Raw genomic sequence first — 17,251 nt, forward strand, 5'->3', positions numbered from 1 at the left:
CAAGCGTCCACTGTTGATCAACCTTGTAGGAGTAACATCCTCTTTCTTGACATGTGTTCACATTCCCTTCAAGTTACCATCTCATTCTGTTGACCTGGAAGCTTTTTTGTCTCTTTCAGTTGACTTTCTCTATCTCTGCTCTGATTTCAGAAAGTGCTCTTACTTTCTTCATTTTCAGATCCTTGGGACTCCCTACCTGTGGCCCCCAAGTCCTACAGCACGTATTTCTAAGACTGTTCCAACTTAACAACACCGTCAGATCACACTGCTTTTTCCATGCATAATGTCCTTAACAAATTATGGAATGCCTCTAGTGGATAAAGTATATTTTAATGAATGAAGAGGTTAGTATTTCATAAACCCAAGAAAAGTGGTAAACTGACTTCCACTATCAACAGTTTAAAATCAATTTGAAGGCATTTGGAAAGCATTTTAAAGAGCAACTAGGCATCAATAAAATTTAATTAATTGGTTCTATGGATGCACATGTAAATTGGGTGTTAATTATGCTAGCAATGCTCTTCCATTAAAAATTAAGCTCATGATTAGTAACTGTGAAAAACAAGCCGTCATTCTATAAACAAGTCTCATTCCCTTGCATTTGAACCCAACCTTTTGGTAATTAAATCATAACTCTACATTTACCCAGATGAAGCTCAGCCCTGATGGATGACTGGCGAGTTAGCAGAGTGATCTCCCCTTGGCTGTTCCATAAAAACAATTGATAACCGTGGAGATAAGTTATGTGTGGTTGAGCTGCCCTTTAATACAGAACTATTGAATTATTGAAAGTTCTTTCCTATCTAATTGACACCAAACAAAGGAATGGTTGACAATTGCGAGAGATAGAGTGAAGATTAGTGATCATTTCAGAGCTGATGACATTTGAAGATGGAAGGCCTAGAATAAGAGGTTATAAGCTGAAGAATCTAAGTCCTTTCTGTAACCCTTCTCCCCTCCCCCAAGATGATGAAGTGATGTAGTCTTTGCATTTGGAGATACAAATGCAATGAGGTGTGGGGTTTTTTGTTTTTGTTTTTGTTTTTGTTTTAAGATGTACTGTAGCTAGTCTAGCACCCTTTTGAGTTTCCCTAATTTATTTTTCTGAACATCTTGAGAGTCAAAATCTAATTTGGACCAGAGCTAGGATCAACTCCAATGGATGCTCCTCATTGACAGAGTTAGCACTACCTTTCAGAGCTGAAAATGGAATAAAATACTTGAAGCACTTTATGCACACCACTTGCTTTTCTTTTTCCCAACAGAGTTCTCCAAGGGAAATTGAGTCCATATGCTTCGGATCCATCTTCTCAAGAACCATCAAGGTACTGTTTTATTAGAGCTGTTTGATGGGGCATTTTATCTATTTCAATGAGCCCTTTGATGTCCCTATTCTGAGTTTTGGAAAATTGGGTTTGCAGGAAGGACAAAGATATGCACTCTCATTCCCCACACCCAACAAGAAAAAAATGGAAATCCTTCCAAGACACAGACGTTAGGGCAACTGTTCCGGACTTCACTGCAATGACTAAATCACAATGCCTCGATAAGGAAAGGACACATCAGAAAAGCTTTAGCAACAGGAGTCTGCTTTAGATTGCTTTGGAGGGGATGTTCTCATTTGCGTCTGAGGCTGGGCTTTTCAGTCTATTTCTTCTTTCCACAATGCTATGGTGGAGGGTCAGATGGTGGAAGAGAGAGTCACGCGCAGAGGAAAATGCTTAAGGAAGGAAGAAACAGTGACATCCGGATGATTTTCAACTTCTGCATCTCACTATATTTTCTTTCTAGAGGTCTTCCATGAGACCCAGCAAACCTTTCATCGTGGACTTGGAGAGACCCTGGAGGCCATGCAAATTCAAATATTGGCCATCACTTAATTATATAACATGTGTAGAAACCTATTTTTGCTTCTGGGTAAAAACATCTATTTGAGAACATACATGTGTATATGTTCCTATGTAGTCGTGCTGCCAGTCATCACGTTGGAGAAGAAAAAAAAAAAAACACCTCTACCTGCCTTTGTTGGGGTGCCCAGCCCATCACAGAGTTATCCCAGACATACTTTCTTCATCTGCTCACATTCTGTTGACCCCTTGCCTGCAGAAACATGCAAGAGTCCGAGCCAAATATTTATGTCAAGAGTCAATCTGGAGTCATAAAGACCATTTGTGGCCACCTTCTTTAGTCCAAGTCTATTGTGTGAGCGCCTCCCATGTGGCCAGTTTTGTGTTAGCTGCTGTGATGGGTGAAGAATAGGAGAGACCGTCTTCATCTTCCAGCAGCGAGAGTGGGAGGGAAAACAAATGAGTGGTTAATCCTCTAACAGTCAGACGACTGTCTGGGAAAGTGATTTTCAAAATTGTGATAATGAAAGGTCATACTCACTCAACGTAGAGAAAGAAAAAATTTAAGGAGAAGATCAATAGATTAACGTGAAAATGTTACTAAAAACAAGGCCATGATGTGGGTAAGATTAGGGAAATGCCTAGGGCAGGACATTTAAGGGGGTCCATCCTGCACTTGTGGGACCCTGAGAGCAAGTGTCTCCTTAAACCTTGTACCCCTGGTGCCTCACTCTCTTTACCCTAATCCCACCACTATACTTCAGCTGTGACCCTCTGGCCTTTCCAAACTCTTCCCTAAAAGAACAGGATCAGTTTCTCCCCCACTGAAATATGAGAATTATAGTCCTTGTTTGTATGACAGACACTGGCTAATTAGCCACCAAACCACTTCCTTTGTTCTCCTCGGCACCCAGATGGATTGATTTCCCAGCCTCCTTTGCAGTTAGATGTGTCCAGTGTCTGAGATCTGGCCATTGGAATGTGAGCAGAAGTGAATACATTCATTGCCTCTAGTCCTGGCTCATAAAATCACTTTCTGCAGATTTTCATTCTTGTCCCCCTCACCAATAAATGGAGAGGACTCCAAAAACATAGAGGAAGGAGGAGCTATGAGAGGGAAGGGGCTGGGCCCCTGAATGACTGCATGGAGGAGAGCTCTGGCCCCAGCACCCTGCCGTGGGATTCTGATACAAGCAAGGCATGTGCATTTATGTCTTAAACCACAAGTATTAGACAATAGTTTGCTGTGAGTAGTGAGTCTATCCTGAGTAGCCCCTTATATGATGACTGATTAAAGTGATAGGTTGTAGTGGGGTATTCCATTGTTCCAATGAGAACAAGCCTGACTTATTATAGGCAATATAGACATTTTTGAATAACCTGATTTGAGAGGTCTATGAAACCCCCTCACGTCCCAAACATCTTGCTAACTTGACTGCCATATCCTCTGAGACACCATAATGACAGTTATCACTTGGGAGTCAGGCGCTGTGGGTATTAAAACACCCCTGTTGGACTTTCCTGGGTGCTCAACAGGTTAAGGATCTGGCATTGTCACTCCCTTTGGCTCAGGTTCCATCCTTGGCCCGGGAGCTTCTGTACCTTTCTGTATGCCATGGGCATAACCAAAAAACCAAAAACCAGAAACCAAGCAATCAGAAAAACCAAAACCAAAAAAAAAAAAAAAACCACCTCTGAGATCTGACATGCTCTGCCCTGGCCTTCCTCTTGGGGTTTATGACAAGATTAAATGATATAATAAGCAGACAATTTATTTGTGACCATAAAGTGTACTTGGGGAGGAAGACGTTCTCAACCTTCCAGTCTAAGGTAACACATCAGCTTCTTTCCCTACAGACAAGAGAAGTGTGCTTGTGAATGGGGCATTAACGGAACCAGAGAGACCCATTAATTGGCAAAGAAGAAACCGAAGCACACACATGCCTGAGACTCTCCACCTGCATAATCTCACTTCATTCTCCCAACAAAGTCTTAGGAGGTGAGGTCAACTGTCACCCATTTTTTACAGCTGAAGCAACTGAGGCTTGGGAGAAGTTTGGGTAACTTTCCCAATAAATGCCCAATCCAGGATTTAAACCCTGGATCAGAATCTAGAGCCTGCCTCTTCCCCACCATGAGCTGCTGAGTCATGGCCTTCAGCCACTTAGGAGAGGAGCTAGAGAAAGGAGGTGGCGGCGGGGGGGAGGAGGAGAGAAAAGTCATCTGGGGAGGAGTGAGGAAAAAAATCTATCTGAGGGTCAGACAGTGCGCCAAGAGGGGAAGAATCCTCATGATGCCAAACCGAGGCAGGGAAAACAGTCTTAGGGTAGCTGGTTGTATTGGTTTCTGGGCAACCCCTCTGCTGATGGGAGAGTCTCTCTTCCTCCCTCAGGTCTGCTGCCCAAACCGAGGGGGGGACGACGTGTCCCCACTTTCCACCTGTTTCCACTGCAACTTGACGAGTCAGCCCCTGCTCCCCACGGCCCGGGGATGCTTCACCTCCCTCTGCGGCTCTGGTTCCCATAAGGTAGACTTAGAGCAGAGGGATGTCAATTGTGCTTGAACTGTTCAATCACCGCTGACATTTCGTTAACCACCCTATGAACTTCTCCAGCCCAGAGCAGCGGCGACGTGTGCCCTTGAAAACGGAACGGAAAACAACCTTATTGATTTTCCACTATCAACAAGAAAAAGACAATTGCTCTTGGCTGAGCGTGTTCGTAATGCATTTCACACCACCTCCTCCCGACATAGCGCTGGGCTTCTGGAAGCCTCTGCTGCTTTGGACGCTGTCTAATTAACCCCGTTGTGCCCGGACCATCTCGAGGCTTCCCAGGCCCTCTGTGGCAGGCAGCGTAAGTTGGATGCCTGAAGGGACAACCTGCTCTCTCTGGGAGTTGGGATTACTTAGAAATCACGGAGGAACTTGGCCTGGGGTGTGGGAAGTCAGGGGTGATGGGCTACAGGAATCTCTTCCAGTAAAATCATCTTCGAAAAGAGCACACCGTTTTGCTTTATGAAAAGCACTAGTGACCCAGGCTTATATATATATGTACATGCTTTTTATCATATTATCTTCCGTCACGTTCTATCACAAGAGACTGGACATAGTTGCCTGTGCTATACAGGTCACTGTGCTGTACAGCAGAAATTGATACAACATTGTAAAGCAACTATAATTTAAAAAAATTTAAAAAAAAAAGAAAGAAAAGCACTAGCAACATCTGGATGGGTTTTTGAAGACACATAAGCATGTATATACATTGACCAAATTGACTGATTGAATCAGATCATTTATTTTGTTTAGAGAATTTTACTGTGGACGCAACCATTCAGGGTTAGCCAAGGCCCATGATTCCATTTGAGAATCGTGATTCCGAATTACAAAACCTTCCTTTGTTTTTGTTTTTTTTTTTTTAATCTGGGTTACATCTCCGGCATGTCTAATAGCTCTAGTTTTGATCATTCCAAAAGCAAGAAGGAAATGTGAGGAGATACAAAAACCTCGAACGAGTCAGCCTGACCCTCTGGGATGACAGTAGTGTCAAAAGCAGTCAATATTTATGCCTAGCAACCTTGACAATATCCTTTTAATTAAAATCAATGGAGAAATAAAACATGCATTAGAATGCACTTGAGATCACTCACTTCATGAGACAGAAAAGACTCCGATACTATGCACAGTGTTGATTATGACCCACACGTGTCCCTCTGCTGGCCCTTCGCATCTGGATCTCTTCTTCCTTTTCTTCTTTCTTTTCTTTCTTTTAAATCTTTTTTTTAGGGCTGCACCTGCAGCATATGCAAGTCCCCAGGCTAGGGGGTTCAATGAGAGCTGCAGCTGCTGGCCTTCACCATAGCCACAGCAATGCAAGATCTGAGCCATGTCTGTGACCTACACCACAGCTCAGGGCAATGCCAGATCCTTAACCCAATCCTTAATCCCTGAGTGAGGCCAGGGATTGAACCCTCATCCTTATGGACACTAGTTGGGTTTGTTACTGCTGAGCCATGATGGGAACTCCCGGGATCTCTTTTTTCAATGGTCTTTTTCATTCTGTGCTATTAAATTTTTGTTTTTGTTTTTTCACTTGGTACACTTTCTTGAAATATATATTAAACTATATCTCTCAAAAAGTCAGGATCATTGTACAACTATCAATGTAATAAAATTCATTGAGTAATTAAAAAAAGAAAATGCTGGAGGAAGCGATATTAGAATTGAATGTAAATGAGGTCATAGAAGAAATTGCTGACTTGAGGAAGGTTTATATGCCACTGCTTGAAAAATTGTAGATTTGACCCTAGAGGAACTTAGTGAAGGCAAACTTCTGTGATAATTTGTATGGAAAACGAATCTGAAAAAGAATGGATGTGTGTGTAACTGAATCACTCTGTTGTACAGCAGAAATTATCACAACATCGTAAGTCAAGTATATGGCAATAAAGCTTAAACAAAAAAAAGTTAGGGAAGGAGTTTCCATCGTGACTCAGTGGAAACGAATCTGACTAGCATCCATGAGGACGCAGGTTTGACCTGTGGCCTTGCTCAAAGGGTTAGAGATCCGGTGTTGCTGTGAGCTGTGGTGTAGGTCGCAGATGCAGCTTGGATTCCAAGTGGCTGTGGCTGTGGCTGTCGCATAGGCCAGCAGATGCAGCTCTGGATTCAACCCCTAGCCTGAGAAACTCCATATGCCACGGCTGCGGCCCTAAAAAGACAAAAAAAAAAAAAAAAAAAAAAAGCAGGCAATACGTTCATCAGGTCAAACGATAACCTAGATTTGATGGGGAAGTTGAAAACACAGAGGATTGGACCCCAGAGATAAGAAGATTGATGTGGCGGGGGGTGGGGGGGGTGGGGTTTGGGCTCAAGCCAGCCATATGACCTCAAGGGCGTCATAGGCACTCTCCTTGAGTCGCAGCCACACCTCTAAAATGAGATGATTCGACTCAATTCTAAACAGTTCTTTCCAGCTTCCTATGACTATTGCATTAACCAATGGTGTTAAGAATAACAGCTACTGCTGTTCAGTGAACATACCCCATGTCCAATGTCATCTTTGCCACACACCTGTGAGATAGGGTCCACAATTATTTCCATTTTAGGGATGAGGAAATTAAAGCTGGAGGGATGGAGTCACACCCCCCTCCCAATGTCCCCTTACTGGTCAGTGGCTGAAGCTGAGTGGATCCCAGGCCAAGGGCTTCACCATTGCACCACGCTGCTTCCTTGAGTCTATGCACAGTGGCAGGGGCTTAGGTCTGAGTGATGCCACTTGTTTGACTTCCACAGACTTTGCAGAGTCTTTTCTCTGCCTTGGTCCAGCAGGCAGGGGTTTCTCTCGAGCTCACCCAGCTGGGAGTAGATTCTCTTAACTTCCGGCCCTGTCGTTGGTTCTGGGATCACCAAATATGGGCCAGTATAGTTTCCTTATGCATCCAGATCTGATTGCAAAGACTCTCCTTCAGGCAGGCTTAGCAATGACAGGTTCAGTTGGCCCCAAAATAGACGGCAATTTAACACTGTCCTCTCAGCCCGGCCAGATTAAAACACCAGATATTGGCGCTTTATAAAATCCGAGCGTCAAGGAGGTATTTCTGTTTGTTTGCTTTTCTCATGCCGTGTGGCCCCTCTCAGCTTACAGACAGCCGCCTCCCTGGGGCTCCAAGGATGATGGTCATATTATTAAAAGCTTCCCTTCCTTATCTCACTTCCTAATCTCCGCTGAGGGATTTGAGAGCCCTCGGCACGGGTTTTTCCTCTTCAAGGACCTGCTAGAGCTGGACTAATGAATGGAAAGGGCTTGGAGATAAGTTCCTGCAAAAATTATGGAATGTCCTAATCAGACGGGCAAGCTGAGGCTTGACCTTTGGGTCAAGAGGTCACTCTCAAATAATACGACGAATTCAACTCTTACTGTCATTTTTAGTTACTCCGAAAGGATGAGAAGAGAGGTTAAAATAGACCCTAAAGGGCCAGGGGACGCCGGAGTTTCTGCCACGGAGGCGATCGGGGAGAGAACATGCTTCCTGTATTCACTCCCCAGGTTTTCAAGATCCAGCTGTGCTTTAAGTCGTTCTTACCTTGTCCGCCTCTGTTACTGGAAAACTTTTCACCGGCTCCCTCATTCATGGTTTCCTGTTGCTGGCTCTGTTGTCACTGGGCCTTTTTCACTGTCGTCATCAAACTCACTGTTTTTTTTCCTCACCTAGTATGTGCCCCTCAACCCCCAAATTCCTGTTCATTTGTAAGAACTTATTGTAGGAGTTCCCGTCGTGGCGCAGTGGTTAACGAATCCGACTAGGAACCATGAGGTTGCGGGTTCGGTCCCTGCCCTTGCTCAGTGGGTTAACGATCTGGCGTTGCCGTGAGCTGTGGTGTAGGTTGCAGACACGGCTCGGATCCCGCATTGCTGTGGCTCTGGCATAGGCCGGTGGCTACAGCTCCGATTTGACCCCTAGCCTGGGAACCTCCATATGCCGCGGGATCGGCCCAAGAAATAGCAACAACAACAAAAGACAAAAGACAAAAAAAAAAAAAAAAAAAAAAAAAAAAAAAGAACTTATTGTAATTAGGACATATTTGAAATATATTTTTGTAAAGTTGGATAATTTTCTCCTTCAGGGAAGATAGCATAGACATATCATTCTCTATTCCTCCTGCTCAGTACAACTGAAAACAAAACAAAACATTAGACATTCTATATAAAACCAATAGAAGGGACCTAGATGGGAAAAGAATCTGTAAAGGAATGGTTATCTGCATATGTATAATTTCCATGTTGCGGCTCACCTGAAACTAACAGGACATTGTAAAGCAACTATACTCCAGGAAAATTTAATGAGAAAACAAAACAAAACAAAAAAGCAGAAAAACAGGAGTTCCCACTTTGGCGCAATAGGATCGGTAGCGTCTCTGCAGCATCTCAGGGCATAGGTTCGATCCCTGGTCTGGCACAGTGGGTTAAAGGATCTGGCATGATGCAGCTGCGGCATAGGTCGCAACTGCGGTTTAGATCGTATCCCTGGCCCAGGAACTCCATATGTCATGGGGCAGCTAAAAATCAAAAACAAAAATAGCATAAGAAGACTGCAAACGGTGAAGAAAAGGAGGCAACTTGGCTAGAGACTTTGGGACCCAGGGAACAACATGGGGGTGGGTTCTTGGCCCTTTCTGGTTGCCTCGTACGTCCCAGCCTTGAAGCTGGAGAAGCTGGCTCATTTGAATCATCAATGGTACAGATCAAAAAAACTTGCTCACTCCAGCCAAGGGACCAGGAAAGGGTAGCCCGGAAGACAGAAAATCTTTTAGACAATAACCACTCTGCCCCAGCCAAATGCTAAAGAAAAACAAAACCATGGTCTTCCCCACCCAGCAAAGGCCAAATGGGGAGCTTAGGTGGTTGGAATGAGGCACCCCAAGACACCTGCAGGGGTGGTGTCAAAGAAGTCAGAGAATACCACTTAGGGAGCCAGGACTTTCATCCTTGTCAGGTAGTAATGAACAGTCCCCTCTTTGCTCCACCAAAATATCAGCGGAGAACCAAACAGAGTGCCTTGTTGCAACTTGTTTACTCAGTAGCAATAAGGCGCCCTCCCCCACTCCCTGCTGGGATGGTATCAAAAAAGATCTAGTGGAGAGTCAGGACATCAACCACTGCAGGGCTGCTGTAAGAGGGCCAGCCTGCTCCATGGTGGTGTCAGTGGAGACAGTGTCAGTGAAGATCTAGTAAGGACATAGAAACAGCATAAATGTCCATCAACAGAGGAATGGATTAAGAAGATGCAGCATATATATGCAATGGAGTACTATGCAGCCATAAAAAAGAACAAAATAATGCCATTTGTAGCAACATGGATGGAACTAGAGATTCTCATACTAAGTGAAGTAAGTCAGAAAGAGAAAGAAAAACACCGTATGAGATCACTTATATCTGGAATCTAATATATGGCACCAATGAACCTTTCCACAGAAAAGAAACTCATGGACTTGGAGAACAGACTTGTGGTTGCCAGGGGTGAAGGGTGAGGGAGTGGGATGAACTGGAAATTAGGGGTTCATAGATGTAAACTACGGCATTTGGAATAGGTAAGCAATGAGATCCTGCTGTATAGCACAGAGAACTATATCTAGTCACTTGTGATGGCACATTATGGAGGATAATGTGAGAAAAAGAATATATATATGTATGACTGCGTAACTTTGCTGTATAGTAGAAATCGACAGAACACTGCAAATCAACTATAATGGAAAAAATTAAAATCATAAAATAAAATAAAATAAAATAAAATGCTATAGAAGAGAGACTCAAAACATTACAGATAAACCAAAATGGAATTCTATTTAAAAAAAAAAAAAGCTTAAATAACCCACAACAAGGCAAGAAAAAGAAAGTGGAGAAATAAAAACAGAGAGAATAAACAGAAACAAGAAATGAAATGGTAGACAAGGCTTAACATATCAATAATGCCACTAACTGCAAGTGGTCTCTATATCAAGTAAAAGAGACTAGAAAAGCAGATAAAAAATGTGATCAAACTCTACACTGTTTATAAGAACTGACTTCAATTGTAATGCTATACTGAAGGTAAAAACATGGGGGATATTACAGAAATATTAAAACAAAATGGAGAAAGAATGCTACCTTAATATCGAATAAAGTTCAGAACAAAGAAATCATTAGACAGAGAGGTATACCATATAATGATAAAAGGGACAATTCTCCAAGGTGACATAGCAATCCTATATGTGTATTTACCCCACAACAGCGCTGCAAAACACTTGGAACATATCTGAGAGGACTCAAAGGAGAGACATAGAAATAGTTGGAGGAGTTCCCTTCATGGCTCAGAGGTTAACAAACCCAACTAAGATCCATGATGATGTGGGTTCAATCGATGGCCTCGATCAGTGGATTAAGGATCTGGTGTTGCTGTAAGCTGTGGTGCAGGCTGAAGACGTGGCTTGGCTCTGGCATTGCTGTGGCTCTGGGGTAGGCCAGCAGCTGCAGCTCTGATTCGACCCCTAGCCTGGGAACTTCCATATGCCAAGGGTGCGGCCCTAAAAAGCAAAATAAATAAATAAATAAATAAAATAAGAGATTTCAGCATCTCTCCGTCTCAACAATTGATACGTCAACTAGTCAGAAAATCAGCAGACACAGTACACCTCAGTCACAGTATCGACAAGCATTTATAGACCACTCTAGCAGAATATATATTCTTTTCAAGTGTCTTTGAAACATATAGCAAGATGGACCTTATCCTGGATCATTAAAAAAGAAAAACAAAACAAAACAAATACTCTACAAATTCTTAAAAATTGAAATTGTATAATATATGATGTCTTCTCCAACCATAATGGAGTCAAATTGGAAATCAATAACAGGAAGATAAAAGAAAAATCTGTAAACATTTGGAAACTAAATGACATACTTCTTTTTTTTTTTTTTTTGTCTTTTTGCCTTTTCTAGGGCTGCTCCTACGGCATACGGAGATTCCCAGGCTAGGGGTCCAATCGGAGCTAGCAACAGCAACGCAGGATCTGAGTCACGTCTGCAACCTACACCACAGCTCACGGCAAAGCCGGATCCTTAACCCACTGAGCAAGGCCAGGGATCGAACCTGAAACCTCATGGTTCCTAGTCAGATTCGTTAACCACTGCGCCACGATGGGAACTTCTAAATGACATACTTCTAAATAGTCCATGAATCAAAAAGTAAGTCTCCAAGGAAATGAAAATACATTGAACTGAATGAAAATAAAAATTGAATGTATAAAATTTTGTGGCAAACAGTTAAAGCTTTTGTGAGAGCAAAATTTATGGCGCTAATTGCATATGTTAGCAAAAAGGAAAAATCACAAATAAATGATATAAGCTCCCACTTCAAGAATCTACAGAAAGAAAAGCTGACTAAACCCAAAGCAGCATAATGAAAGCAATAATAAAGATAAGAGCAAAAATCAATGAAATTAGAAACAGAAAAATACTATTGAAAATCATTGAAACAGTTAGTTCTTTGAAAAGATCAATGTAATTGACAAGTCTCTAGCACGACTGACAAAGGAAAAGAGGGGAGATGATAAATTACCAATATCAGAAATAAAACAGGGGATATCACTACAGACTCTGAAGGCTTCAAAAGAATAATAAGGAAATAACTGCAAACATTTCTACCCACATAAATTCGACAACATAAAATTCAGCATTTCCATAAAAATATAAACATCACATCTTATTCAACATGAAATATATAATTTGAATAGAACTATAATGCTTAAGGAAACTGAATGGATAATTTCAAAACTCTGCAAAAAGAAATATCCATTCCCCGATGGTTACATTGGAAAATTCTTGCATTTAAAAAAGAATTAATATCACTTCTACCTAATCTCTTCCAGAAGAAAATAGGAGAGGAAGGAACACTGCCCAATTTCTTCTATAAAGCTACTATCACCATGATATTCAAACCAAAAATAACACAGGAAGGAAGGAAAGGAGGGAGGAAGGGAGAGAGGAAGGAGTTAAATAAATTAAATGCTATAATGTAAATCTAACAAAATACTTATAGGACTCAGATGCTGAAAATTATAAAACACTAATGAAAATTATAAAACACTTCGTCTGCGACCTACACCATAGCTCACAGCGACGCTGGGTCCTTAACCCACTGAACAAGGCCAGGGATTGAACTCGTGTCCTTAAGGATGCTAGTCTGGTTTGCTAACCACTGGGCCACGACGGGAACTCCTGAAGTTTTATTTTGGGGCGATGAAAATGTTCTGGAACTGGATGGTGGTATATGTTGCACAATCTTGCGAATATCCTAAAAACTACTAACTTATACACTCAAATGGTGAATTTTATGGTCAGCGAATTATGTCAATAAAAAATTTTCAGTTTAAGAAAGCAATGAATCACACACTTAAAGGTAAAACATAGAACTATAAACTTTTTTCTAATTTAAAATCTTCGATATCTATGGCCGGACAGAGTCCTTAGCGTGGACACCAAAAGCATAAGCCATATAAGAAAAACTGGTAAATGGACTTCATCAAAATTTAAAACTTTTGTTCGGAAAAAGACCCTGCCAAGAAGATGAAAAGACAGGCCAGGGGCCAGGAGAAAATATTTGCAAACCACATACCTGACAAGTAGTTATTACCTGGACTATGTAAAGAATCCTCAAAAATTTAAAATAAAGAAGACCATCCAATGAGAAAGTCAGCAAAAGACATGAAGAGGTGTTTCACCAAAGAGGATACACAGACGGCATGAAAAGATGCTCAGCGTCGTTACACTTTAGGAAAACCACAATGAGACATCACTACCCACCGATGAGGAGGCTAAATAAGGGCTCGAGCTCTGACTTCACCGCTGTAAGGAGAGGATGGGGGTGAGGGGGTGAATTGCCCAAATCAACAAGCAACGTCCCACAATTCAACTCAGATTCTAAATATTTATTTATTTATTGCTTTTTAATAAATATGCAAGTGCCCAGGAGAGGAATGGAATTGGAGCTACAGCTGCCAGCCTACACCACAGCCACAGCAAGTGGCATCCAAGAGCCAAGTCTGCAGCCTACCCCAGAGCTCATGGCAACACCAGATCCTTAACCCACTGAACGGGGCCGGGAATCGAATCCGTGTCCTCTTGGATACTAGTCAGATTCTTTTCCCCTGTGCCACAACAGAAACTCCTAACTTAATTTTGATACTATCTATCTATAGATAGCATCGGATCCCACAGGTTAAGGGCTCAGTCTCACAAGAGGGCCCCCCAGTTCAGATGCCAATCGAAATTCCAGGTTGTCACCTGTGCCTCTGGCCTATGCTCCCCGAAAGTCAGAGTTCCCCTCCCCAGGTTTGATTAATGTGCTGCAGCAGCTCACAGAACCCAGGAAACCATTTTACTCAGATTTGCCGGTTTATTAGGAAAGGACGTGATAATGGATACAGATGAACATCTCCATGGAAGAGAAAACCTAGCCCAAGATGCTTCGCTTTGTGGGAAGAGGTCCAGAGCTTCCGGCCCGCCCTCTCTGGGAGCACCGCTCCCCGGCACCTCAATAGGCTCATCAACCCAGAAGATCGCCAAACCCAGTCTTTGGGGTTCTTACAGAGGCTTCGGTACAGAGGAATGATTGATAAAATCCTTGGTCATTGGTGATGATTCAACCTCTGGCCTCTATCCTCTCTCTGGGGGTCAGAAGACGGGACTGAAAATTCTTACCCTCTAATTACAGGGTTGGTTCTCTTGACAACCAACCCCCATTGTTAGGTGTGCTCCAAAGTGCCCTTACTGACGTAACAAGATCACTTGCATCACTTAGGAAGTTCCAATAATTTTAGGAGCTCTGTGCCAGATAGGGGGACAAAGACCAGCTGTATATTTCTTATTACAAACCACAATATCACATAAAATAAGAGGGACAACACCAAATACTGGTGAGGAGGCAAGAAAACTGAATCGCTCCTGGATTGCTGCTGGTAGAAATGTGAGATGGTAAGGCCACTCTGAAAAAGAATTGGGCAGTTTCTTAAAAGAATAAACATACAGGAGTTCCCATCATGGCTCAGTGGTTAAGGAACCCGACCAACATCCATGAGGATGTGGTTCGATCCCTGGCCTCGCTCAGTGGGGTGAGGATCCAGTGTTGCTATGAGCTGTGGTGTAAGGTCACAGGAGTGGCTTGGATCCTGAGTTTCTGTGGCTGTGGCATAGGCCAGCAGCTGTGGCTCAGATTTGACCCCCTAGCCTGGGAACCTCCATATGTCACACACGCTGCTCTAGGAAAAAAAAAAAAAAAAAAAACAACTAAACATACACATATCATAAGATCAATAATTACACTCTTGCATACTTTTCCAAGATTAATAAACACTTTCACACACACAAACACGTACATAATGTTTAGAGCAGCTTTATTTATAACATCCAAAAACAGAAAAGAACTTAAATATTCTTCACTGGGTGAATGGTGAAAAAACACTGGTACGGCCTGACCATGGAATACTACTCAGCAATAAAAATGAACTCTTGATGCACTCAACAACCTGAACAGATCTCTACAGCATTATGATGAGGGAAAAAAAAAAGAAAGAAAGAAAAAAGGCCAGTCTTGAAAGAATCCACCGGATGTCTATTTCTTACAACTGAATGTGAATTAATAATTATTTCCTGTCAAAAAAAGTTTACCTTAAAAAAAATTTGGAGAATAACATAGATGCCTGTATACTCGCTCTTCAAATTTCATACTTCTCAATGATTTTTCTGCTTTAGATTTCTCTTTTTTCCAGAGGAAATAAGACAATAAAGCTATCCTTGTGGCAGCACCCTGTCTGATTCAGCCCATTTCTCTACAGAAATGAGCACAACACTGAAATTCTCTACACATAATTCTGATATTTTTTAAAAAAATAAATATCCCTGTAGCAACAAAAAGTGCTTCTTTATGTGCTTTTTCAAAGATGACATAGAGGTTTTCCCACTGCACCGTGCAATATATATCTGTTTAAAATTTTCAATACTGAGGGGTTTTTTTTTTGCTTTTTAGGGCCGTACCAGTGGCATATGGAGATTCCCAGGCTAGGAGTCATATCTGAGCTGTAGCCACCAGCCTACACCACAGCCACAGCAACACGCGCTCCGAGCCGTGTCTGCGACCTACACCACAGCTCACGGCGATGCCAGATCCTTAACCCACTGAGCGAGGCCAGGGATCGAACCTGCAGCCTCATGCATGGTTCCTAGTCGGATTCGTTTCCCCTGCACCACAACAGGAACTCCTCAACACTGAGTTTTTGATATTTAACTATGTTGATGCATGAAGATGTAGGGAGTTTATTTTTACTTTGATTATTCTACAGTAATAATAATAGTAAATAAAATGTAATACTGTGTGCCACACATTGTTCTAAATATTTTATAGACATTAATCCTCATTAAGATATGTATATATACATGCACACACACATTATACATTTATTTTTCTGTTTACAGGTGAGAAACGTAAGGTACAGAGCAGTGAAGTAATTGTTTTTCGTGGTCACACCGCTAGTATGTTACTGTTAGTAAATGGCGTAGACTGAATTTGAACCAGAGCCTATACTTTCATGGCGTAAACAACGCTGCTGCAGATCCAGTATACTGCTGATGGACATTTAGGTTGCTTTTTCTTTTTTCCTCTCATTAACCATGAATATCCTAGTTCTTGTCACCTCATGCATATGTATGAGTCTCTTTAAGATGTGTACCAACAAATGGAACTGCTGGGTTGTAGTATGTACTTAACTTCCACTTTAGCGGCTATTTCCAAATTGCTAAATAATTTGGAGCAATTCTTTTCAAGGGTGGATAAGAGTTCCTGTCTCTCCATATACTCATCAACACTTGGTACTGTCAGGCTTTACGATTTTTGTCATTTGGGTGGGTCTGAAATGGTAACTCGATGCTCTTGAATTTGCGCCTCCTGTTTTATTATGAATACTTAGCTTCTTTTCATGTGTTTATTGGCCTCTTGAAATTCCTCTTCTGTGAAATGACAATACCTAGCCTTTGAGGTTTATTTTTATCTATGGAGTTCATGTATTTTACTTATGATTTTACCTGTCATTTGTTGATGATATCCATTGAAAGTGTTTTCTGCCAGTCTGTTATTTGTCTTTTTTTTTGTGCCTCAAGTTATATTGAAGATTTTCATTTCAAGGCTTGCACATTTGTGCCTTTGTATGTGCACATGAGTGTATGTATGTGCATATATGCTATATTCAGAATACAACTGGTTTGCATGCTATGATTTTATTTTTATATGGAATTTTTTATATATAATTTTCAGGTGTACAGCATTATCACTCAACATCTACATACACTGCAAAGTGATGCCCACCATACACTGGTTAGCATCCATCATCATACAATTGAACCCCTTCACCCATTTCCCATTTCCCAACACTCTTCCCCTCTGGTAACCACTAATCTGACCTCAGAATCCATGAGTTAGACTTTGTTTTTTCACTTGTTTTGTTTTAGATTCCATATATGGGTGAAATCTTAGGTATTTGTCTTTGTCTGACCTATTTCACTTAGCATAACACCTTTACGGTCTGTCCATATTGTTGCAAAAAGCAGGATTTCATTATTTTTTACAGCTAACTAATATTCCACTGCATAGACATACCCCATCTTCTTTGTTCATTCATCTATCAAGGGACTCCTTGCCATGCCTCGTCTATTATCAATAATACTACAATGAACACAGGTTTTCATATTCTTCAGATAAATGCTCTGGAGTAGAATTGCTGGGTCATATGGTAGCTCTATATTTAATTGTTTGAGGAACCTCTCACTAACAGTGTAAAAGGATTGCTTCTCTCCACATCCTTTCCAACATTTGTTACTTCT

The sequence above is a fragment of the Sus scrofa genome, chromosome 6 (assembly GCF_000003025.6).
Source record: "Sus scrofa isolate TJ Tabasco breed Duroc chromosome 6, Sscrofa11.1, whole genome shotgun sequence".
Taxonomy (NCBI): domain Eukaryota; kingdom Metazoa; phylum Chordata; class Mammalia; order Artiodactyla; family Suidae; genus Sus; species Sus scrofa.